This window comes from Heterodontus francisci, unplaced genomic scaffold, assembly GCF_036365525.1.
Source record: "Heterodontus francisci isolate sHetFra1 unplaced genomic scaffold, sHetFra1.hap1 HAP1_SCAFFOLD_64, whole genome shotgun sequence".
NCBI classification, from domain to species: domain Eukaryota; kingdom Metazoa; phylum Chordata; class Chondrichthyes; order Heterodontiformes; family Heterodontidae; genus Heterodontus; species Heterodontus francisci.
In genome coordinates, this window is record NW_027140221.1 from 6746997 (window position 1) to 6771469 (window position 24473).

Sequence of the window (24473 nt, forward strand, 5' to 3'; positions counted from 1 at the left end):
ACTGGGTGTCAGTGTATGTCTTTGTTACTTGGTGTAACTGTGTGTCTGTGTTACTGGGTATCAGTGTATGTCTTTGTTACTTGGTGTCAGTGTGTGTCTGTGTTACTGGGTGTCAGTGTATGTCTTTGTTACTGGGTGTCAGTGTATGTCTTTGTGACTTGGTGTAAGTGTGTGTCTGTGTTACTGGGTATCAGTGTCTGTCTTTGTTACTTGGTGTAAGTGTGTGTCTGTGTTACTGGGTATCAGTGTATGTCTTTGTTACTTGGTGTAAGTTTGTGTCTTTGTTACTTGGTGTCAGTGTATGTCTTTGCTACTGGGTATCAGTGTATGTCTTTGTTACTTGGTGTCAGTGTATGTCTTTGTTACTTTGTGTAAGTGTGTGTCTGTGTTACTGGGTATCAGTGTATGGATTTGTGACTTGCTGTCAGTGTGTGTCTGTGTTACTGGGTATCAGTGTCTGTCTTTGTTACTGGGTGTCAGTGTGTGTCTTTGTGACCTGGTGTAAGTGTGTGTCTGTGTTACTGGGTATCAGTGTCATTCTTTGTTACTTGGTGTAAGTGCAAGTCATTGTTACTTGGTGTCAGTGTATGTCTTTGATACTTGGTGTCAGTGTATGTCTGTGTTACTTGTTGTAAGTTTGTGTCTTTGTTACTTGGTGTCAGTGTCTGTCTGTGTTACTTGGTGTCAGTGGATGTCTGCGTTACTTGGTGTAAGTGTATGTCTTTGTTACTTGGTGTCAGTGTATGTCTTTGTTACTTGGTGTAAGTGTATATCTTTGTTACTTGGTGTCAGTGTATGTCTTTGTTACTTGGTGTAAGTGTGTGTCTGTGTTACTGGGTATCAGTGTTTGTCTTTGTGACTTGGTGTAAGTGTTTGTCTTTCTTACTTGGTGTTAGTGTGTGTCTGCGTAACTGAGTATCAGTGTATGTCTTTGTTACTTGGTGGAAGTGTGTGTCTGTGTTACTGGGTATCAGTGCATGTCTTTGTTACTTAGTGTCAGTGTATGTCTTTGTTACTTGGTGTAAATGTGTGTCTTTGTTAGTTGGTGTAAGTGCATGTCTTTGTTACTTGGTGTCAGTGTATGTCTGTGTAACTTGGTGTAAGTGTGTGTCTTTGTTAGTTGGTGTCAGTGTATGTCTTTGTTACGTGGTGTAAGTGTTTGTCTGTGTTTCTGGGTATCAGTGCATGTCTTTGTTAGTTGGTGTCAGTGTATGTCTTTGTTACCTGGTGTCAGTGTATGTTTTTGTTACTGGGTGTCCGTGTATGTCTTTGTTACTTGTTGTCCGTGTGTGTCTGTGTTACTGGGTGTCAGCTTATGTCTTTGTTACTGGGTGTCAGTGTATGCCTTTGTTACTTGGTGTCAGTGTATGTCTTTGTTACTTGGTGTAAGTGTGTGTCTGTGTAACTGAGTATCAGTGTATGTCTTTGTTACTTGGTGTAAGTGTGTGTCTGTGTTACTGGGTATCAGTGCATGTCTTTGTTCCTTGGTGTCAGTGTATGTCTTTGTTACTTGGTGTAAGTGTGTGTCTGTGTTACTGGGTATCAGTGAATGTCTTTGTTACTTGGTGTCAGTGTATGTCTTTGTTACTTGGTTTAAGTGTGTGCCTGTGTTACTTTGTGTCATTGTGTTTCTTTGTTACTGGGTGTCAGTGATTTTCTATGTTACTGGGAGTCAGTGTATGTCTTTGTGACTTGGTGTTAGTGTGTGTCTGTGTTACTGGGTATCAGTGTATGTCTTTGTTACTGGGTATCAGTGTCTGTCTTTGTTACTTGGTGTAAGTGTGTGTCTGATTTACTTTGTATCAGTGTATGTCTTTGTTACTTGCTGTCAGTGTATGTCTGTGTATTTGGTGTAAGTGTGTGTCTTTGTTACTTGGTGTCAGTGTATGTCTGTGTTACTTGGTGTAAGTGTATGCCTTTGTTACTTGGTGTCAGTGTATGTCTCTGTTACTTGGTGTAAGTGTGTGTCTGTGTTACTGGGTATCAGTGTATGTCTTTGTTACTTGGTGCAATGTCTGTCTTTGTTACTTGGTGCAAGTGTGTATCTGTGTTACTGGGTATCAGTGTATGTCTTTGTTACTTGGTGTCAGTGTATGTCTGTGTTACTTGGTGTAAGTTTGTATCTGTGTTACTGCGTATCAGTGTATGTCTTTGTTACTTGGTGTCAGTGTATGTCTTTGGTACTTGGTGTAAGTGTATGTCTTTGTTACTTGGTGTCAGTGTACGTCAGTGTTACCTGGTGTCAGTGTATGTCTTTGTTACTTGCTGTAAGTTTATGTCTTTGCTCCTTGGTGTCAGTGTATGTCTTTGATACTTGGTGTAAGTGTATCTCTGTGTTACTGGGTATCAGTGTCTGTCTTTGTTAATTGGAGTAAGTGTGTGTCTGTGTTACTGGGTATCAGTCTATGTCTTTGTTAATTGGTGTCAGTGTATGTCTTTTTTACTTGGTGTAAGTGTATGTCTTTGTTACTTGGTGTCATTGTATGACTTTGTTACTTGGTGTAAGTGTGTGTCTGTGTTACTGGGTATCAGTGTATGTCTTTGTTACTTGGTGTCTGTGTATGTCTGTGTTACTTGGTGTAAGTGTGTGTCTGTGTAACTGGGTATCAGTGCATGTCTTTGTTACTTGGTGTCAGTGTATGTCTTTTTTACTTGGTGTATGTGTATGTCTTTGTTACTTGGTGTCAGTGTATGTCTTTGTTACTTGGTGTAACTGTGTGTCTGTGTTACTGGGTTTCAGTGTATGTCTTTGTTACTTGGTGCAAGTGTACGTCTTTGTTACTTGGTGTCAGTGCATGTCTTTGTTACTTGGTGTAAGTGCATGTCTGTGTTCCTGGGTATCAATGTACGTCTTTGTTACTTGGTGTCAGTGCATGTCTTTGTTACTTGGTGTCAGTGTATGTCTTTGTTACTTGGAGTAAGTGTGTGTCTGTGTTACTGGGTATCAGTGAATTTCTTTGTTACTTGGTGTCCGTGTATGTCTTTGTTACTTGGTGTAAGTGTGTGTCTGTGTAACTGGGTATCAGTGTATGTCTTTGTTACTTGCTGTCAGTGTGTGCCTTTGTTACTTGGTGTCGTTGTGTGTCTTTGTTACTGGGTGTCAGTGTATGTCTTTGTTACTGGGTGTCAGTGTATGTCTTTGTGACTTGGTGGAAGTGTGTGTCTGTGTTCCTGGGTATCAGTGTCTGTCATTGTTACTTGGTGTAAGTGTGTGTCTGTGTTACTGGGCAACAGTGTACGTCTTTGTTACTTGGTGTTAGTGTATGTCTGTGTTACTTGGTGCAAGTGTGTGTCTTTGTTACTTGGTGTCAGTGTATGTCTGTGTTATTTGGTGTAAGTGTATGTCTTTGTTACTTGGTGTCAGTGTATGTCTTTGTTACATGGTGTAACTGTGTGTCTGTGTTACTGGGTATCAGTGGATGTCTCTGTTAATTGGTATCAGTGTATGTCTTTGTTACTTGGTGTCAGTGTGTGTCTGTGTTACTGGGTATCTATGTATGTCTTTGTTACTTGGTGCAAGTGTACGTCTTTGTTACTTGGTGTCAGTGCATGTCTTTGTTACTTGGTGTAAGTGTATGCCTTTGTTACTTGGTGTCATTGTCTGTCTTTGATACTTGGTGTAAGTGTGTGTCTGTGTTACTGGGTATCAGTGTATGTCTTTGTTACTTGGTGTCAGTGTATGTCTTTGTTACTTGGTGTAACTGTGTGTCTGTGTTACTGGGGATCAGTCAATGTCTTTGTTACTTGGTGTCAGTGTATGTCTTTGTTACCTGGTATCAGTGTATGTTTTTGTTACTGGGTGGCAGTGTATGTCTTTGTTACTTGGTGTCCGTGTGTGTCTGTGTTACTGGGTGTCAGTGTATGTCTTTGTTACTGGGTGTCATGTATGCCTTTGTTACTTGGTGTCAGTGTATGTCTTTGTTACTTGGTGTAAGTGTGTGTCTGTGTAACTGAGTATCAGTGTATGTCTTTGTTAATTGGTGTCAGTGTATGTCTGTGTTACTGGGTATCAGTGTCTGTCTTTGTTACTTGGTGTTAGTGTGTGTCTGTGTTACTGGGTATCAATGTATGTCTTTGTTAATTGGTGTCAGTGTATGTCTTTTTTACTTGGTGTAAGTGTATGTCTTTGTTACTTTGTGTCATTGTATGACTTTGTTCCGTGTTGTAAGTGTGTGTCTGTGTTACTGGGTATCAGTGTATGTCTTTGTTACTTGGTGTCTGTGTATGTCTGTGTTACGTGGTGTAAGTGTGTGTCTTTGTAACTGGGTATCAGTGCATGTCTTTGTTACTTGGTGTCAGTGTATGTCTTTTTTACTTGGTGTAAGTGTATGTCTTTGTTACTTGGTGTCAGTGTATGTCTTTGTTACTTGGTGCAACTGTGTGTCTGTGTTACTGGGTATCAGTGTATGTCTTTGCTACTTGGTGTCAGTGTATGTCTTTTTTACTTGGTGTAAGTGTATGTCTTTGTTACTTGGTGTAAGTGTATGTCTTTGTTACTTGGTGTCAGTGTACGTCAGTGTTACCTGGTGTCAGTGTATGTCTTTGTTACTTGCTGTAAGTTTATGTCTTTGCTCCTTGGTGTCAGTGTATGTCTTTGATACTTGGTGTAAGTGTATCTCTGTGTTACTGGGTATCAGTGTCTGTCTTTGTTAATTGGAGTAAGTGTGTGTCTGTGTTACTGGGTATCAGTCTATGTCTTTGTTAATTGGTGTCAGTGTATGTCTTTTTTACTTGGTGTAAGTGTATGTCTTTGTTACTTGGTGTCATTGTATGACTTTGTTACTTGGTGTAAGTGTGTGTCTGTGTTACTGGGTATCAGTGTATGTCTTTGTTACTTGGTGTCTGTGTATGTCTGTGTTACTTGGTGTAAGTGTGTGTCTGTGTAACTGGGTATCAGTGCATGTCTTTGTTACTTGGTGTCAGTGTATGTCTTTTTTACTTGGTGTATGTGTATGTCTTTGTTACTTGGTGTCAGTGTATGTCTTTGTTACTTGGTGTAACTGTGTGTCTGTGTTACTGGGTTTCAGTGTATGTCTTTGTTACTTGGTGCAAGTGTACGTCTTTGTTACTTGGTGTCAGTGCATGTCTTTGTTACTTGGTGTAAGTGCATGTCTGTGTTCCTGGGTATCAATGTACGTCTTTGTTACTTGGTGTCAGTGCATGTCTTTGTTACTTGGTGTCAGTGTATGTCTTTGTTACTTGGAGTAAGTGTGTGTCTGTGTTACTGGGTATCAGTGAATTTCTTTGTTACTTGGTGTCCGTGTATGTCTTTGTTACTTGGTGTAAGTGTGTGTCTGTGTAACTGGGTATCAGTGTATGTCTTTGTTACTTGCTGTCAGTGTGTGCCTTTGTTACTTGGTGTCGTTGTGTGTCTTTGTTACTGGGTGTCAGTGTATGTCTTTGTTACTGGGTGTCAGTGTATGTCTTTGTGACTTGGTGGAAGTGTGTGTCTGTGTTCCTGGGTATCAGTGTCTGTCATTGTTACTTGGTGTAAGTGTGTGTCTGTGTTACTGGGCATCAGTGTACGTCTTTGTTACTTGGTGTTAGTGTATGTCTGTGTTACTTGGTGCAAGTGTGTGTCTTTGTTACTTGGTGTCAGTGTATGTCTGTGTTATTTGGTGTAAGTGTATGTCTTTGTTACTTGGTGTCAGTGTATGTCTTTGTTACATGGTGTAACTGTGTGTCTGTGTTACTGGGTATCAGTGGATGTCTCTGTTAATTGGTATCAGTGTATGTCTTTGTTACTTGGTGTCAGTGTGTGTCTGTGTTACTGGGTATCTATGTATGTCTTTGTTACTTGGTGCAAGTGTACGTCTTTGTTACTTGGTGTCAGTGCATGTCTTTGTTACTTGGTGTAAGTGTATGCCTTTGTTACTTGGTGTCATTGTCTGTCTTTGATACTTGGTGTAAGTGTGTGTCTGTGTTACTGGGTATCAGTGTATGTCTTTGTTACTTGGTGTCAGTGTATGTCTTTGTTACTTGGTGTAACTGTGTGTCTGTGTTACTGGGGATCAGTCAATGTCTTTGTTACTTGGTGTCAGTGTATGTCTTTGTTACCTGGTATCAGTGTATGTTTTTGTTACTGGGTGGCAGTGTATGTCTTTGTTACTTGGTGTCCGTGTGTGTCTGTGTTACTGGGTGTCAGTGTATGTCTTTGTTACTGGGTGTCATGTATGCCTTTGTTACTTGGTGTCAGTGTATGTCTTTGTTACTTGGTGTAAGTGTGTGTCTGTGTAACTGAGTATCAGTGTATGTCTTTGTTAATTGGTGTCAGTGTATGTCTGTGTTACTGGGTATCAGTGTCTGTCTTTGTTACTTGGTGTTAGTGTGTGTCTGTGTTACTGGGTATCAATGTATGTCTTTGTTAATTGGTGTCAGTGTATGTCTTTTTTACTTGGTGTAAGTGTATGTCTTTGTTACTTTGTGTCATTGTATGACTTTGTTCCGTGTTGTAAGTGTGTGTCTGTGTTACTGGGTATCAGTGTATGTCTTTGTTACTTGGTGTCTGTGTATGTCTGTGTTACGTGGTGTAAGTGTGTGTCTTTGTAACTGGGTATCAGTGCATGTCTTTGTTACTTGGTGTCAGTGTATGTCTTTTTTACTTGGTGTAAGTGTATGTCTTTGTTACTTGGTGTCAGTGTATGTCTTTGTTACTTGGTGCAACTGTGTGTCTGTGTTACTGGGTATCAGTGTATGTCTTTGCTACTTGGTGCAAGTGTACGTCTTTGTTACTTGGTGTCAGTGCATGTCTTTGTTACTTGGTGTAAGTGTATGCCTTTGTTACTTGGTGTAAGTGTATGGCTCTGTTACTTGGTGTAAGTGTATGTCTGTGTTACTGGGTATCAGTGTTTGTCTTTGTTAGTTGGTGTCATTGTCTGTCTTTGATACTTGGTGTAAGTGTGTGTCTGTGTTACTGGGTATCAGTGTATGTCTTTGTTACTTGGTGTCAGTGTATGTCTTTGTTCCTTGGTATAAGTGTGTGTCTGTGATACTGGGGATCAGTCAATGTCTTTGTTACTTGGTGTCAGTGTATGTCTTTGTTACCTGGTGTCAGTGTATGTTTTTGTTATTGGGTGTCAGTGTATGTCTTTGTTACTTGGTGTCCGTGTCTGTCTGTGTTACTGGGTGTCAGTGTATGTCTTTGTTACTGGGTGTCTGTGCATGCCTTTGTCACTTGGTGTCAGTGTATGTCTTTGTTACTTGGTGTAAGTGTGTGACTGTGCAACTGAGTATCAGTGTATCTCTTTGTTACTTGGTGTAAGTGTGTGTCTGTGTTACTGGGTATCGGTGCATGTCTTTGTTACTTGGTGTCAGTGTATGACTTTGTTACTTGGAGTAAGTGTGTGTCTGTGTTACTGGGTATGAGTGAATGTCTTTGTTACTTGGTGTCAGTGTATGTCTTTGTTACTTGGTGTACGTGTGTGTCTGTGTAACTGGGTATCAGTGTATGTCTTTGTTACTTGGTGTCAGTGTGTGCCTTTGTTACTTGGTGTCGTTGTGTGTCTTTGTTACTGGGTGTCAGTGTATGTCTTTGTTACTGGGTGTCAGTGTATGTCTTTGTGACTTGGTGGAAGTGTGTGTCTGTGTTACTGGGTATCAGTGTCTGTCATTGTTACTTGGTGTAAGTGTGTGTCTGTGTTACTGGGCATCAGTGTACGTCTTTGTTAATTGGTGTCAGTGTATGTCTGTGTTACTTGGTGTAAGTGTGTGCCTTTGTTACTTGGTGTCAGTGTATGACTGTGTTACTTGGTGTAAGTGTATGTCTTTGTTACCTGTTGTCAGTGTATGTTTTTGTTACTGGGTGTCAGTGTATGTCTTTGTTACTTGGTGTCCGTGTCTGTCCGTGTTACTGGGTGTCAGTGTATGTCTTTGTTACTGGGTGTCTGTGCATGCCTTTGTCACTTGGTGTCAGTGTATGTCTTTGTTACTTGGTGTAAGTGTGTGACTGTGCAACTGAGTATCAGTGTATCTCTTTGTTAATTGGTGTAAGTGTGTGTCTGTGTTCCTGGGTATCGGTGCTTGTCTTTGTTACTTGGTGTCAGTGTATGACTTTGTTACTTGGAGTAAGTGTGTGTCTGTGTTACTGGGTATGAGTGAATGTCTTTGTTACTTGGTGTCAGTGTATGTCTTTGTTACTTGGTGTAAGTGTGTGTCTTTGTAACTGGGTATCAGTGTATGTCTTTGTTACTTGGTGTCAGTGTGTGCCTTTGTTACTTGGTGTCGTTGTGTGTCTTTGTTACTGGGTGTCAGTGTATGTCTTTGTTACTGGGTGTCAGTGTATGTCTTTGTGACTTGGTGGAAGTGTGTGTCTGTGTTACTGGGTATCAGTGTCTGTCATTGTTACTTGGTGTAAGTGTGTGTCTGTGTTACTGGGCATCAGTGTACGTCTTTGTTAATTGGTGTCAGTGTATGTCTGTGTTACTTGGTGTAAGTGTGTGCCTTTGTTACTTGGTGTCAGTGTATGACTGTGTTACTTGGTGTAAGTGTATGTCTTTGTTACTTGGTGTCAGTGTATGTCTTTGTTACTTGGTGTCCGTGTCTGTCTGTGTTACTTGGTGTCAGTGTATGTCTTTGTTACTGGGTGTCTGTGCATGCCTTTGTCACTTGGTGTCAGTGTATGTCTTTGTTACTTGGTGTAAGTGTGTGACTGTGCAACTGAGTATCAGTGTATCTCTTTGTTACTTGGTGTAAGTGTGTGTCTGTGTTACTGGGTATCGGTGCATGTCTTTGTTACTTGGTGTCAGTGTATGACTTTGTTACTTGGAGTAAGTGTGTGTCTGTGTTACTGGGTATGAGTGAATGTCTTTGTTACTTGGTGTCAGTGTATGTCTTTGTTACTTGGTGTACGTGTGTGTCTGTGTAACTGGGTATCAGTGTATTTCTTTGTTACTTGGTGTCAGTGTGTGCCTTTGTTACTTGGTGTCGTTGTGTGTCTTTGTTACTGGGTGTCAGTGTATGTCTTTGTTACTGGGTGTCAGTGTATGTCTTTGTGACTTGGTGGAAGTGTGTGTCTGTGTTACTGGGTATCAGTGTCTGTCATTGTTACTTGGTGTAAGTGTGTGTCTGTGTTACTGGGCATCAGTGTACGTCTTTGTTAATTGGTGTCAGTGGATGTCTGTGTTACTTGGTGTAAGTGTGTGCCTTTGTTACTTGGTGTCAGTGTATGACTGTGTTACTTGGTGTAAGTGTATGTCTTTGTTACCTGTTGTCAGTGTATGTTTTTGTTACTGGGTGTCAGTGTATGTCTTTGTTACTTGGTGTCCGTGTCTGTCCGTGTTACTGGGTGTCAGTGTATGTCTTTGTTACTGGGTGTCTGTGCATGCCTTTGTCACTTGGTGTCAGTGTATGTCTTTGTTACTTGGTGTAAGTGTGTGACTGTGCAACTGAGTATCAGTGTATCTCTTTGTTACTTGGTGTAAGTGTGTGTCTGTGTTACTGGGTATCGGTGCATGTCTTTGTTACTTGGTGTCAGTGTATGACTTTGTTACTTGGAGTAAGTGTGTGTCTGTGTTACTGGGTATGAGTGAATGTCTTTGTTAATTGGTGTCAGTGTATGTCTTTGTTACTTGGTGTAAGTGTGTGTCTGTGTAACTGGGTATCAGTGTATGTCTTTGTTACTTGGTGTCAGTGTGTGCCTTTGTTACTTGGTGTCGTTGTGTGTCTTTGTTACTGGGTGTCAGTGTATGTCTTTGTTACTGGGTGTCAGTGTATGTCTTTGTGACTTGGTGGAAGTGTGTGTCTGTGTTACTGGGTATCAGTGTCTGTCATTGTTACTTGGTGTAAGTGTGTGTCTGTGTTACTGGGCATCAGTGTACGTCTTTGTTAATTGGTGTCAGTGTATGTCTGTGTTACTTGGTGTAAGTGTGTGCCTTTGTTACTTGGTGTCAGTGTATGACTGTGTTACTTGGTGTAAGTGTATGTCTTTGTTACTTGGTGTCAGTGTATGTCTTTGTTACATGGTGTAACTGTGTGTCGGTGTTACTGGGTATCAGTGTATGTCTCTGTTAATTGGTGTCAGTGTATGTCTTTGTTACTTGGTGTCAGTGTGTGTCTGTGTTACTGGGTATCAGTGTATGTCTTTGTTTCTTGGTACAAGTGTACGTCTTTGTTACTTGGTGTCAGTGCATGTCTTTGTTACTTGGTGTAAGTGTATGCCTTTGTTACTTGGTGTAAGTGTATGTCTCTGTTACTTGGTGTAAGTGTATGTCTGTGTTATTGGATATCAGTGTATGTCTTTGTTAGTTGGTGTCAGTGTATGTCTTTGTTACTTGGTGTAACTGTGTGTCTGTGTTACTGGGGATCAGTCAATGTCTTTGTTACTTGGTGTCAGTGTATGTCTTTGTTACCTGGTGTCAGTGTATGTTTTTGTTACTGGGTGTCAGTGTATGTCTTTATTTCTTGGTGTCCGTGTGTGTCTGTGTTACTGGGTGTCAGTGTATGTCTTTGTTACTGGGTGTCAGTGTATGCCTTTGTTACTTGGTGTCAGTGTATGTCTTTGTTACTTGGTGTAAGTGTGTGTCTGTGTTACTGGGTATCAGTGCATGTCTTTGTTACTTGGTGTCAGTGTGTGCCTTTGTTACTTGGTGTCATTGTGTGTCTTTGTTACTGGGTGTCAGTGTAAGTCTTTGTGACTTGGTGTAAGTGTGTGTCTGTGTTACTGGGTATCAGTGTCTGTCATTGTTACTTGGTGTAACTGTGTGTCTGTGTTACTGGGGATCAGTCAATGTCTTTGTTACTTGGTGTCAGTGTATGTCTGTGTTACTTGGTGTAAATGTGTGTCTTTGTTACTTGTTGTCAGTGCATGTCTTTGTTACTTGGTGTAAGTGTATGCCTTTGTTACTTGGTGTAAGTGTATGTCTCTGTTACTTGGTGTAAGTGCATGTCTGTGTTCCTGGGTATCAATGTACGTCTTTGTTACATGGTGTCAGTGCATGTCTTTGTTAGTTGGTGTCATTGTCTGTCTTTGATACTTGGTGTAAGTGTGTGTCTGTGTTACTGGGTATCAGTGAATTTCTTTGTTACTTGGTGTCCGTGTATGTCTTTGTTACTTGGTGTAAGTGTGTGTCTGTGTAACTGGGTATCAGTGTATGTCTTTGTTACTTGCTGTCAGTGTGTGCCTTTGTTACTTGGTGTCGTTGTGTGTCTTTGTTACTGGGTGTCAGTGTATGTCTTTGTTACTGGGTGTCAGTGTATGTCTTTGTGACTTGGTGTCGTTGTGTGTCTTTGTTACTGGGTGTCAGTGTATGTCTTTGTTACTGGGTGTCAGTGTATGTCTTTGTGACTTGGTGGAAGTGTGTGTCTGTGTTACTGGGTATCAGTGTCTGTCATTGTTACTTGGTGTAAGTGTGTGTCTGTGTTACTGGGCATCAGTGTACGTCTTTGTTACTTGGTGTCAGTGTATGTCTGTGTTACTTGGTGCAAGTGTGTGTCTGTGTTACTGGGTATCAGTGGATGTCTCTGTTAATTGGTTTCAGTGTATGTCTTTGTTACTTGGTGTCAGTGTGTGTCTGTGTTACTGGGTATCTATGTATGTCTTTGTTACTTGGTGCAAGTGTACGTCTTTGTTACTTGGTGTCAGTGCATGTCTTTGTTACTTGGTGTAAGTGTATGCCTTTGTTACTTGGTGTCATTGTCTGTCTTTGATACTTGGTGTAAGTGTGTGTCTGTGTTACTGGGTATCAGTGTATGTCTTTGTTACTTGGTGTCAGTGTATGTCTTTGTTACTTGGTGTAACTGTGTGTCTGTGTTACTGGGGATCAGTCAATGTCATTGTTACTTGGTGTAAGTGTGTGTCTGTGTTACTGGGCATCAGTGTACGTCTTTGTTAATTGGTGTCAGTGTATGTCTGTGTTACTTGGTGTAAGTGTGTGCCTTTGTTACTTGGTGTCAGTGTATGACTGTGTTACTTGGTGTAAGTGTATGTCTTTGTTACCTGTTGTCAGTGTATGTTTTTGTTACTGGGTGTCAGTGTATGTCTTTGTTACTTGGTGTCCGTGTCTGTCCGTGTTACTGGGTGTCAGTGTATGTCTTTGTTACTGGGTGTCTGTGCATGCCTTTGTCACTTGGTGTCAGTGTATGTCTTTGTTACTTGGTGTAAGTGTGTGACTGTGCAACTGAGTATCAGTGTATCTCTTTGTTAATTGGTGTAAGTGTGTGTCTGTGTTCCTGGGTATCGGTGCTTGTCTTTGTTACTTGGTGTCAGTGTATGACTTTGTTACTTGGAGTAAGTGTGTGTCTGTGTTACTGGGTATGAGTGAATGTCTTTGTTACTTGGTGTCAGTGTATGTCTTTGTTACTTGGTGTAAGTGTGTGTCTTTGTAACTGGGTATCAGTGTATGTCTTTGTTACTTGGTGTCAGTGTGTGCCTTTGTTACTTGGTGTCGTTGTGTGTCTTTGTTACTGGGTGTCAGTGTATGTCTTTGTTACTGGGTGTCAGTGTATGTCTTTGTGACTTGGTGGAAGTGTGTGTCTGTGTTACTGGGTATCGGTGCTTGTCTTTGTTACTTGGTGTCAGTGTATGACTTTGTTACTTGGAGTAAGTGTGTGTCTGTGTTACTGGGTATGAGTGAATGTCTTTGTTACTGGGTGTCAGTGTATGTCTTTGTGACTTGGTGGAAGTGTGTGTCTGTGTTACTGGGTATCAGTGTCTGTCATTGTTACTTGGTGTAAGTGTGTGTCTGTGTTACTGGGCATCAGTGTACGTCTTTGTTAATTGGTGTCAGTGTATGTCTGTGTTACTTGGTGTAAGTGTGTGCCTTTGTTACTTGGTGTCAGTGTATGACTGTGTTACTTGGTGTAAGTGTATGTCTTTGTTACTTGGTGTCAGTGTATGTCTTTGTTACTTGGTGTCCGTGTCTGTCTGTGTTACTTGGTGTCAGTGTATGTCTTTGTTACTGGGTGTCTGTGCATGCCTTTGTCACTTGGTGTCAGTGTATGTCTTTGTTACTTGGTGTAAGTGTGTGACTGTGCAACTGAGTATCAGTGTATCTCTTTGTTACTTGGTGTAAGTGTGTGTCTGTGTTACTGGGTATCGGTGCATGTCTTTGTTACTTGGTGTCAGTGTATGACTTTGTTACTTGGAGTAAGTGTGTGTCTGTGTTACTGGGTATGAGTGAATGTCTTTGTTACTTGGTGTCAGTGTATGTCTTTGTTACTTGGTGTACGTGTGTGTCTGTGTAACTGGGTATCAGTGTATTTCTTTGTTACTTGGTGTCAGTGTGTGCCTTTGTTACTTGGTGTCGTTGTGTGTCTTTGTTACTGGGTGTCAGTGTATGTCTTTGTTACTGGGTGTCAGTGTATGTCTTTGTGACTTGGTGGAAGTGTGTGTCTGTGTTACTGGGTATCAGTGTCTGTCATTGTTACTTGGTGTAAGTGTGTGTCTGTGTTACTGGGCATCAGTGTACGTCTTTGTTAATTGGTGTCAGTGGATGTCTGTGTTACTTGGTGTAAGTGTGTGCCTTTGTTACTTGGTGTCAGTGTATGACTGTGTTACTTGGTGTAAGTGTATGTCTTTGTTACCTGTTGTCAGTGTATGTTTTTGTTACTGGGTGTCAGTGTATGTCTTTGTTACTTGGTGTCCGTGTCTGTCCGTGTTACTGGGTGTCAGTGTATGTCTTTGTTACTGGGTGTCTGTGCATGCCTTTGTCACTTGGTGTCAGTGTATGTCTTTGTTACTTGGTGTAAGTGTGTGACTGTGCAACTGAGTATCAGTGTATCTCTTTGTTACTTGGTGTAAGTGTGTGTCTGTGTTACTGGGTATCGGTGCATGTCTTTGTTACTTGGTGTCAGTGTATGACTTTGTTACTTGGAGTAAGTGTGTGTCTGTGTTACTGGGTATGAGTGAATGTCTTTGTTAATTGGTGTCAGTGTATGTCTTTGTTACTTGGTGTAAGTGTGTGTCTGTGTAACTGGGTATCAGTGTATGTCTTTGTTACTTGGTGTCAGTGTGTGCCTTTGTTACTTGGTGTCGTTGTGTGTCTTTGTTACTGGGTGTCAGTGTATGTCTTTGTTACTGGGTGTCAGTGTATGTCTTTGTGACTTGGTGGAAGTGTGTGTCTGTGTTACTGGGTATCAGTGTCTGTCATTGTTACTTGGTGTAAGTGTGTGTCTGTGTTACTGGGCATCAGTGTACGTCTTTGTTAATTGGTGTCAGTGTATGTCTGTGTTACTTGGTGTAAGTGTGTGCCTTTGTTACTTGGTGTCAGTGTATGACTGTGTTACTTGGTGTAAGTGTATGTCTTTGTTACTTGGTGTCAGTGTATGTCTTTGTTACATGGTGTAACTGTGTGTCGGTGTTACTGGGTATCAGTGTATGTCTCTGTTAATTGGTGTCAGTGTATGTCTTTGTTACTTGGTGTCAGTGTGTGTCTGTGTTACTGGGTATCAGTGTATGTCTTTGTTTCTTGGTACAAGTGTACGTCTTTGTTACTTGGTGTCAGTGCATGTCTTTGTTACTTGGTGTAAGTGTATGCCTTTGTTACTTGGTGTAAGTGTATGTCTCTGTTACTTGGTGTAAGTGTATGTCTGTGTTATTGGATATCAGTGTATGTCTTTGTTAGTTGGTGTCAGTGTATGTCTTTGTTACTTGGTGTAACTGTGTGTCTGTGTTACTGGGGATCAGTCAATGTCTTTGTTACTTGGTGTCAGTGTATGTCTTTGTTACCTGGTGTCAGTGTATGTTTTTGTTACTGGGTGTCAGTGTATGTCTTTATTTCTTGGTGTCCGTGTGTGTCTGTGTTACTGGGTGTCAGTGTATGTCTTTGTTACTGGGTGTCAGTGTATGCCTTTGTTACTTGGTGTCAGTGTATGTCTTTGTTACTTGGTGTAAGTGTGTGTCTGTGTTACTGGGTATCAGTGCATGTCTTTGTTACTTGGTGTCAGTGTGTGCCTTTGTTACTTGGTGTCATTGTGTGTCTTTGTTACTGGGTGTCAGTGTAAGTCTTTGTGACTTGGTGTAAGTGTGTGTCTGTGTTACTGGGTATCAGTGTCTGTCATTGTTACTTGGTGTAAGTGTGTGTCTGTGTTACTGGGTATCAGTGTACGTCTTTGTTACTTGGTGTCAGTGTATGTCTGTGTTACTTGGTGTAAATGTGTGTCTTTGTTACTTGTTGTCAGTGCATGTCTTTGTTACTTGGTGTAAGTGTACGCCTTTGTTACTTGGTGTAAGTGTATGTCTCTGTTACTTGGTGTAAGTGCATGTCTGTGTTCCTGGGTATCAATGTACGTCTTTGTTACATGGTGTCAGTGCATGTCTTTGTTAGTTGGTGTCATTGTCTGTCATTGATACTTGGTGTAAGTGTGTGTCTGTGTTACTGGGTATCAGTGAATTTCTTTGTTACTTGGTGTCCGTGTATGTCTTTGTTACTTGGTGTAAGTGTGTGTCTGTGTAACTGGGTATCAGTGTATGTCTTTGTTACTTGCTGTCAGTGTGTGCCTTTGTTACTTGGTGTCGTTGTGTGTCTTTGTTACTGGGTGTCAGTGTATGTCTTTGTTACTGGGTGTCAGTGTATGTCTTTGTGACTTGGTGGAAGTGTGTGTCTGTGTTACTGGGTATCAGTGTCTGTCATTGTTACTTGGTGTAAGTGTGTGTCTGTGTTACTGGGCATCAGTGTACGTCTTTGTTACTTGGTGTCAGTGTATGTCTGTGTTACTTGGTGCAAGTGTGTGTCTTTGTTACTTGGTGTCAGTGTATGTCTGTGTTATTTGGTGTAAGTGTATGTCTTTGTTACTTGGTGTCAGTGTAAGTCTTTGTTACATGGTGTAACAGTGTGTCTGTGTTACTGGGTATCAGTGGATGTCTCTGTTAATTGGTTTCAGTGTATGTCTTTGTTACTTGGTGTCAGTGTGTGTCTGTGTTACTGGGTATCTATGTATGTCTTTGTTACTTGGTGCAAGTGTACGTCTTTGTTACTTGGTGTCAGTGCATGTCTTTGTTACTTGGTGTAAGTGTATGCCTTTGTTACTTGGTGTCATTGTCTGTCTTTGATACTTGGTGTAAGTGTGTGTCTGTGTTACTGGGTACCAGTGTATGTCTTTGTTACTTGGTGTCAGTGTATGTCTTTGTTACTTGGTGTAACTGTGTGTCTGTGTTACTGGGGATCAGTCAATGTCTTTGTTACTTGGTGTCAGTTTATGTCTTTGTTACCTGGTATCAGTGTATGTTTTTGTTACTGGGTGGCAGTGTATGTCTTTGTTACTTGGTGTCCGTGTGTGTCTGTGTTACTGGGTGTCAGTGTATGTCTTTGTTACTGGGTGTCATGTATGCCTTTGTTACTTGGTGTCAGTGTATGTCTTTGTTACTTGGTGTAAGTGTGTGTCTGTGTAACTGAGTATCAGTGTATGTCTTTGTTAATTGGTGTCAGTGTATGTCTGTGTTACTGGGTATCAGTGTCTGTCTTTGTTACTTGGTGTTAGTGTGTGTCTGTGTTACTGGGTATCAATGTATGTCTTTGTTAATTGGTGTCAGTGTATGTCTTTTTTACTTGGTGTAAGTGTATGCCTTTGTTACTTGATGCAAGTGTACGTCTTTGTTACTTGGTGTCAGTGCATGTCTTTGTTACTTGGTGTAAGTGTATGCCTTTGTTACTTGGTGTAAGTGTATGGCTCTGTTACTTGGTGTAAGTGTATGTCTGTGTTACTGGGTATCAGTGTTTGTCTTTGTTAGTTGGTGTCATTGTCTGTCTTTGACACTTGGTGTAAGTGTGTGTCTGTGTTACTGGGTATCAATGTATGTCTTTGTTAATTGGTGTCAGTGTATGTCTTTTTTACTTGGTGTAAGTGCATGTCTTTGTTACTTGGTGTCATTGTATGACTTTGTTCCGTGGTGTAAGTGTGTGTCTGTGTTACTGGGTATCAGTGTATGTCTTTGTTACTTGGTGTCTGTGTATGTCTGTGTTACGTGGTGTAAGTGTGTGTCTTTGTAACTGGGTATCAGTGCATGTCTTTGTTACTTGGTGTCAGTGTATGTCTTTTTTACTTGGTGTAAGTGTATGTCTTTGTTACTTGGTGTCAGTGTATGTCTTTGTTACTTGGTGCAACTGTGTGTCTGTGTTACTGGGTATCAGTGTATGTCTTTGCTACTTGGTGCAAGTGTACGTCTTTGTTACTTGGTGTCAGTGCATGTCTTTGTTACTTGGTGTAAGTGTATGCCTCTGGTACTTGGTGTAAGTGTATGGCTCTGTTACTTGGTGTAAGTGTATGTCTGTGTTACTGGGTATCAGTGTTTGTCTTTGTTAGTTGGTGTCATTGTCTGTCTTTGATACTTGGTGTAAGTGTGTGTCTGTGTTACTGGGTATCAGTGTATGTCTTTGTTACTTGGTGTCAGTGTATGCCTTTGTTCCTTGGTATAAGTGTGTGTCTGTGATACTGGGGATGAGTCAATGTCTTTGTTACTTGGTGTCAGTGTATGTCTTTGTTACCTGGTGTCAGTGTATATTTTTGTTACTGGGTGTCAGTGCATGTCTTTGTTACTTGGTGTCCGTGTATGTCTGTGTTACTGGGTGTCAGTGTATGTCTTTGTTACTGGGTGTCTGTGCATGCCTTTGTCACTTGGTGTCAGTGTATGTCTTTGTTACTTGGTGTAAGTGTGTGACTGTGCAACTGAGTATCAGTGTATCTCTTTGTTACTCGGTGTAAGTGTGTGTCTGTGTTACTGGGTATCGGTGCATGTCTTTGTTACTTGGTGTCAGTGTATGACTTTGTTACTTGGAGTAAGTGTGTGTTTGTGTTACTGGGTATGAGTGAATGTCTTTGTTACTTGGTGTCAGTGTATGTCTTTGTTACTTGGTGTACGTGTGTGTCTGTGTAACTGGGTATCAGTGTATGTCTTTGTTACTTGGTGTCAGTGTGTGCCTTTGTTACTTGGTGTCGTTGTGTGTCTTTGTTACTGGGTGTCAGTGTATGTCTTTGTTACTGGGTGTCAGTGTATGTCTTTGTGACTTGGTGGAAGTGTGTGTCTGTGTTACTGGGTATCAGTGTCTGTCATTGTTACTTGGTGTAAGTGTGTGTCTGTGTTACTGGGCATCAGTGTACGTCTTTGTTAATTGGTGTCAGTGTATGTCTGTGTTACTTGGTGTAAATGTGTGCCTTTGTTACTTGGTGTCAGTGTATGACTGTGTTACTTGGTGTAAGTGTATGTCTTTGTTACCTGTTGTCAGTGTATGTTTTTGTTACTGAGTGTCAGTGTATGTCTTTGTTACTTGGTGTCCGTGTCTGTCCGTGTTACTGGGTGTCAGTGTATGTCTTTGTTACTGGGTGTCTGTGCATGCCTTTGTCACTTGGTGTCAGTGTATGTCTTTGTTACTTGGTGTAAGTGTGTGACTGTGCAACTGAGTATCAGTGTATCTCTTTGTTACTTGGTGTAAGTGTGTGTCTGTGTTACTGGGTATCGGTGCATGTCTTTGTTACTTGGTGTCAGTGTATGACTTTGTTACTAGGAGTAAGTGTGTGTCTGTGTTACTGGGTATGAGTGAATGTCTTTGTTACTTGGTGTCAGTGTATGTCTTTGTTACTTGGTGTAAGTGTGTGTCTGTGTAACTGGGTATCAGTGTATGTCTTTGTTACTTGGTGTCAGTGTGTGCCTTTGTTACTTGGTGTCGTTGTGTGTCTTTGTTACTGGGTGTCAGTGTATGTCTTTGTTACTGGGTGTCAGTGTATGTCTTTGTGACTTGGTGGAAGTGTGTGTCTGTGTTACTGGGTATCAGTGTCTGTCATTGTTACTTGGTGTAAGTGTGTGTCTGTGTTACTGGGCATCAGTGTACGTCTTTGTTAATTGGTGTAAGTGTGTGTCTGTGTTACTGGGCATCAGTGTACGTCTTTGTTAATTGGTGTCAGTGTATGTCTGTGTTACTTGGTGTAAATGTGTGCCTTTGTTACTTGGTGTCAGTGTATGACTGTGTTACTTGGTGTAAGTGTATGTCTTTGTTACCTGTTGTCAGTGTATGTTTTTGTTACTGAGTGTCAGTGTATGTCTTTGTTACTTGGTGTCCGTGTCTGTCCGTGTTACTGGGTGTCAGTGTATGTCTTTGTTACTGGGTGTCTGTGCATGCCTTTGTCACTTGGTGTCAGTGTATGTCTTTGTTACTTGGTGTAAGTGTGTGACTGTGCAACTGAGTATCAGTGTATCTCTTTGTTACTTGGTGTAAGTGTGTGTCTGTGTTACTGGGTATCGGTGCATGTCTTTGTTACTTGGTGTCAGTGTATGACTTTGTTACTAGGAGTAAGTGTGTGTCTGTGTTACTGGGTATGAGTGAATGTCTTTGTTACTTGGTGTCAGTGTATGTCTTTGTTACTTGGTGTAAGTGTGTGTCTGTGTAACTGGGTATCAGTGTATGTCTTTGTTACTTGGTGTCAGTGTGTGCCTTTGTTACTTGGTGTCGTTGTGTGTCTTTGTTACTGGGTGTCAGTGTATGTCTTTGTTACTGGGTGTCAGTGTATGTCTTTGTGACTTGGTGGAAGTGTGTGTCTGTGTTACTGGGTATCAGTGTCTGTCATTGTTACTTGGTGTAAGTGTGTGTCTGTGTTACTGGGCATCAGTGTACGTCTTTGTTAATTGGTGTCAGTGTATGTCTGTGTTACTTGGTGTAAGTGTGTGCCTTTGTTACTTGGTGTCAGTGTATGACTGTGTTACTTGGTGTAAGTGTATGTCTTTGTTACTTGGTGTCAGTGTATGTCTTTGTTACATGGTGTAACTGTGTGTCGGTGTTACTGGGTATCAGTGTATGTCTCTGTTAATTGGTGTCAGTGCATGTCTTTGTTACTTGGTGTCAGTGTGTGTCTGTGTTACTGGGTATCAGTGTATGTCTTTGTTTCTTGGTACAAGTGTACGTCTTTGTTACTTGGTGTCAGTGCATGTCTTTGTTACTTGGTGTAAGTGTATGCCTTTGTTACTTGGTGTAAGTGTATGTCTCTGTTACTTGGTGTAAGTGTATGTCTGTGTTACTGGGTATCAGTGTATGTCTTTGTTAGTTGGTGTCAGTGTATGTCTTTGTTACTTGGTGTAACTGTGTGTCTGCGTTCCTGGGGATCAGTCAATGTCTTTGTTACTTGGTGTCAGTGTATGTCTTTGTTACCTGGTGTCAGTGTATGTTTTTGTTACTGGGTGTCAGTGTATGTCTTTATCACTTGGTGTCCGTGTGTGTCTGTGTTACTGGGTGTCAGTGTATGTCTTTGTTACTGGGTGTCAGTGTATGCCTTTGTTACTTGGTGTCAGTGTATGTCTTTGTTACTTGGTGTAAGTGTGTGTCTGTGTTACTGGGTATCAGTGTCTGTCTTTGTTACTTGGTGTCAGTGTGTGCCTTTGTTACTTGGTGTCATTGTGTGTCCTTGTTACTGGGCGTCAGTGTATGTCTTTGTTACTGGGTGTCAGTGTATGTCTTTGTGACTTGGTGTAAGTGTGTGTCTGTGTTACTGGGTATCAGTGTCTGTCATTGTTACTTGGTGTAAGTGAGTGTCTGTGTTACTGGGCATCAGTGTACGTCTTTGTTACTTGGTGTCAGTGTATGTCTGTGTTACTTGGTGTAAATGTGTGTCTTTGTTATTTGTTGTCAGTGTATGTCGGTGTTACCTGGTGTAAGTGTATGTCTTTGTTACTTGGTGTCAGTGTATGCCTTTGTTACATGGTGTAAGTGTGTGTCTGTGTTACTGGGTATCAGTGTATGTCTTTGTCACTTGGTGTCTGTGTCTGTCTTTGTTTCTTGGTGTCAGTGTGTGTCTGTGTTACTGGGTATCAGTGTATGTCTTTGTTACTTGGTGTAAGTGTGTGTCTGTGTAACTGGGTATCAGTGTATGTCTTTGTTACTTGCTGTCAGTGTGTGCCTTTGTTACTTGGTGTCGTTGTGTGTCTTTGTTACTGGGTGTCAGTGTCTGTCTTTGTTACTGGGTGTCAGTGTATGTCTTTGTGACTTGGTGGAAGTGTGTGTCTGTGTTACTGGGTATCAGTGTCTGTCATTGTTACTTGGTGTAAGTGTGTGTCTGTGTTACTGGGCATCAGTGTACGTCTTTGTTACTTGGTGTCAGTGTATGTCTGTGTTACTTGGTGCAAGTGTGTGTCTTTGTTACTTGGTGTCAGTGTATGTCTGTGTTATTTGGTGTAAGTGTATGTCTTTGTTACTTGGTGTCAGTGTATGTCTTTGTTACATGGTGTAACTGTGTGTCTGTGTTACTGGGTATCAGTGGATGTCTCTGTTAATTGGTTTCAGTGTATGTCTTTGTTACTTGGTGTCAGTGTGTGTCTGTGTTACTGGGTATCTATGTATGTCTTTGTTACTTGGTGCAAGTGTACGTCTTTGTTACTTGGTGTCAGTGCATGTCTTTGTTACTTGGTGTAAGTGTATGCCTTTGTTACTTGGTGTCAGTGTATGTCTTTGTTACTTGGTGTAACTGTGTGTCTGTGTTACTGGGGATCAGTCAATGTCTTTGTTACTTGGTGTCAGTGTATGTCTTTGTTACCTGGTATCAGTGTATGTTTTTGTTACTGGGTGGCAGTGTATGTCTTTGTTACTTGGTGTCCGTGTGTGTCTGTGTTACTGGGTGTCAGTGTATGTCTTTGTTACTGGGTGTCATGTATGCCTTTGTTACTTGGTGTCAGTGTATGTCTTTGTTACTTGGTGTAAGTGTGTGTCTGTGTAACTGAGTATCAGTGTATGTCTTTGTTAATTGGTGTCAGTGTATGTCTGTGTTACTGGGTATCAGTGTCTGTCTTTGTTACTTGGTGTTAGTGTGTGTCTGTGTTACTGGGTATCAATGTATGTCTTTGTTAATTGGTGTCAGTGTATGTCTTTTTTACTTGGTGTAAGTGTATGCCTTTGTTACTTGATGCAAGTGTACGTCTTTGTTACTTGGTGTCAGTGCATGTCTTTGTTACTTGGTGTAAGTGTATGCCTTTGTTACTTGGTGTAAGTGTATGGCTCTGTTACTTGGTGTAAGTGTATGTCTGTGTTACTGGGTATCAGTGTTTGTCTTTGTTAGTTGGTGTCATTGTCTGTCTTTGACACTTGGTGTAAGTGTGTGTCTGTGTTACTGGGTATCAATGTATGTCTTTGTTAATTGGTGTCAGTGTATGTCTTTTTTACTTGGTGTAAGTGCATGTCTTTGTTACTTGGTGTCATTGTATGACTTTGTTCCGTGGTGTAAGTGTGTGTCTGTGTTACTGGGTATCAGTGTATGTCTTTGTTACTTGGTGTCTGTGTATGTCTGTGTTACGTGGTGTAAGTGTGTGTCTTTGTAACTGGGTATCAGTGCATGTCTTTGTTACTTGGTGTCAGTGTATGTCTTTTTTACTTGGTGTAAGTGTATGTCTTTGTTACTTGGTGTCAGTGTATGTCTTTGTTACTTGGTGCAACTGTGTGTCTGTGTTACTGGGTATCAGTGTATGTCTTTGCTACTTGGTGCAAGTGTACGTCTTTGTTACTTGGTGTCAGTGCATGTCTTTGTTACTTGGTGTAAGTGTATGCCTCTGTTACTTGGTGTAAGTGTATGGCTCTGTTACTTGGTGTAAGTGTATGTCTGTGTTACTGGGTATCAGTGTTTGTCTTTGTTAGTTGGTGTCATTGTCTGTCTTTGATACTTGGTGTAAGTGTGTGTCTGTGTTACTGGGTATCAGTGTATGTCTTTGTTACTTGGTGTCAGTGTATGCCTTTGTTCCTTGGTATAAGTGTGTGTCTGTGATACTGGGGATCAGTCAATGTCTTTGTTACTTGGTGTCAGTGTATGTCTTTGTTACCTGGTGTCAGTGTATATTTTTGTTACTGGGTGTCAGTGTATGTCTTTGTTACTTGGTGTCCGTGTCTGTCTGTGTTACTGGGTGTCAGTGTATGTCTTTGTTACTGGGTGTCTGTGCATGCCTTTGTCACTTGGTGTCAGTGTATGTCTTTGTTACTTGGTGTAAGTGTGTGACTGTGCAACTGAGTATCAGTGTATCTCTTTGTTACTTGGTGTAAGTGTGTGTCTGTGTTACTGGGTATCGGTGCATGTCTTTGTTACTTGGTGTCAGTGTACGACTTTGTTACTTGGAGTAAGTGTGTGTTTGTGTTACTGGGTATGAGTGAATGTCTTTGTTACTTGGTGTCAGTGTATGTCTTTGTTACTTGGTGTACGTGTGTGTCTGTGTAACTGGGTATCAGTGTATGTCTTTGTTACTTGGTGTCAGTGTGTGCCTTTGTTACTTGGTGTCGTTGTGTGTCTTTGTTACTGGGTGTCAGTGTATGTCTTTGTTACTGGGTGTCAGTGTATGTCTTTGTGACTTGGTGGAAGTGTGTGTCTGTGTTACTGGGTATCAGTGTCTGTCATTGTTACTTGGTGTAAGTGTGTGTCTGTGTTACTGGGCATCAGTGTACGTCTTTGTTAATTGGTGTCAGTGTATGTCTGTGTTACTTGGTGTAAATGTGTGCCTTTGTTACTTGGTGTCAGTGTATGACTGTGTTACTTGGTGTAAGTGTATGTCTTTGTTACCTGTTGTCAGTGTATGTTTTTGTTACTGGGTGTCAGTGTATGTCTTTGTTACTTGGTGTCCGTGTCTGTCCGTGTTACTGGGTGTCAGTGTATGTCTTTGTTACTGGGTGTCTGTGCATGCCTTTGTCACTTGGTGTCAGTGTATGTCTTTGTTACTTGGTGTAAGTGTGTGACTGTGCAACTGAGTATCAGTGTATCTCTTTGTTACTTGGTGTAAGTGTGTGTCTGTGTTACTGGGTATCGGTGCATGTCTTTGTTACTTGGTGTCAGTGTATGACTTTGTTACTTGGAGTAAGTGTGTGTCTGTGTTACTGGGTATGAGTGAATGTCTTTGTTACTTGGTGTCAGTGTATGTCTTTGTTACTTGGTGTAAGTGTGTGTCTGTGTAACTGGGTATCAGTGTATGTCTTTGTTACTTGGTGTCAGTGTGTGCCTTTGTTACTTGGTGTCGTTGTGTGTCTTTGTTACTGGGTGTCAGTGTATGTCTTTGTTACTGGGTGTCAGTGTATGTCTTTGTGACTTGGTGGAAGTGTGTGTCTGTGTTACTGGGTATCAGTGTCTGTCATTGTTACTTGGTGTAAGTGTGTGTCTGTGTTACTGGGCATCAGTGTACGTCTTTGTTAATTGGTGTCAGTGTATGTCTGTGTTACTTGGTGTAAGTGTGTGCCTTTGTTACTTGGTGTCAGTGTATGACTGTGTTACTTGGTGTAAGTGTATGTCTTTGTTACTTGGTGTCAGTGTATGTCTTTGTTACATGGTGTAACTGTGTGTCGGTGTTACTGGGTATCAGTGTATGTCTCTGTTAATTGGTGTCAGTGTATGTCTTTGTTACTTGGTGTCAGTGTGTGTCTGTGTTACTGGGTATCAGTGTATGTCTTTGTTTCTTGGTACAAGTGTACGTCTTTGTTACTTGGTGTCAGTGCATGTCTTTGTTACTTGGTGTAAGTGTATGCCTTTGTTACTTGGTGTAAGTGTATGTCTCTGTTACTTGGTGTAAGTGTATGTCTGTGTTACTGGGTATCAGT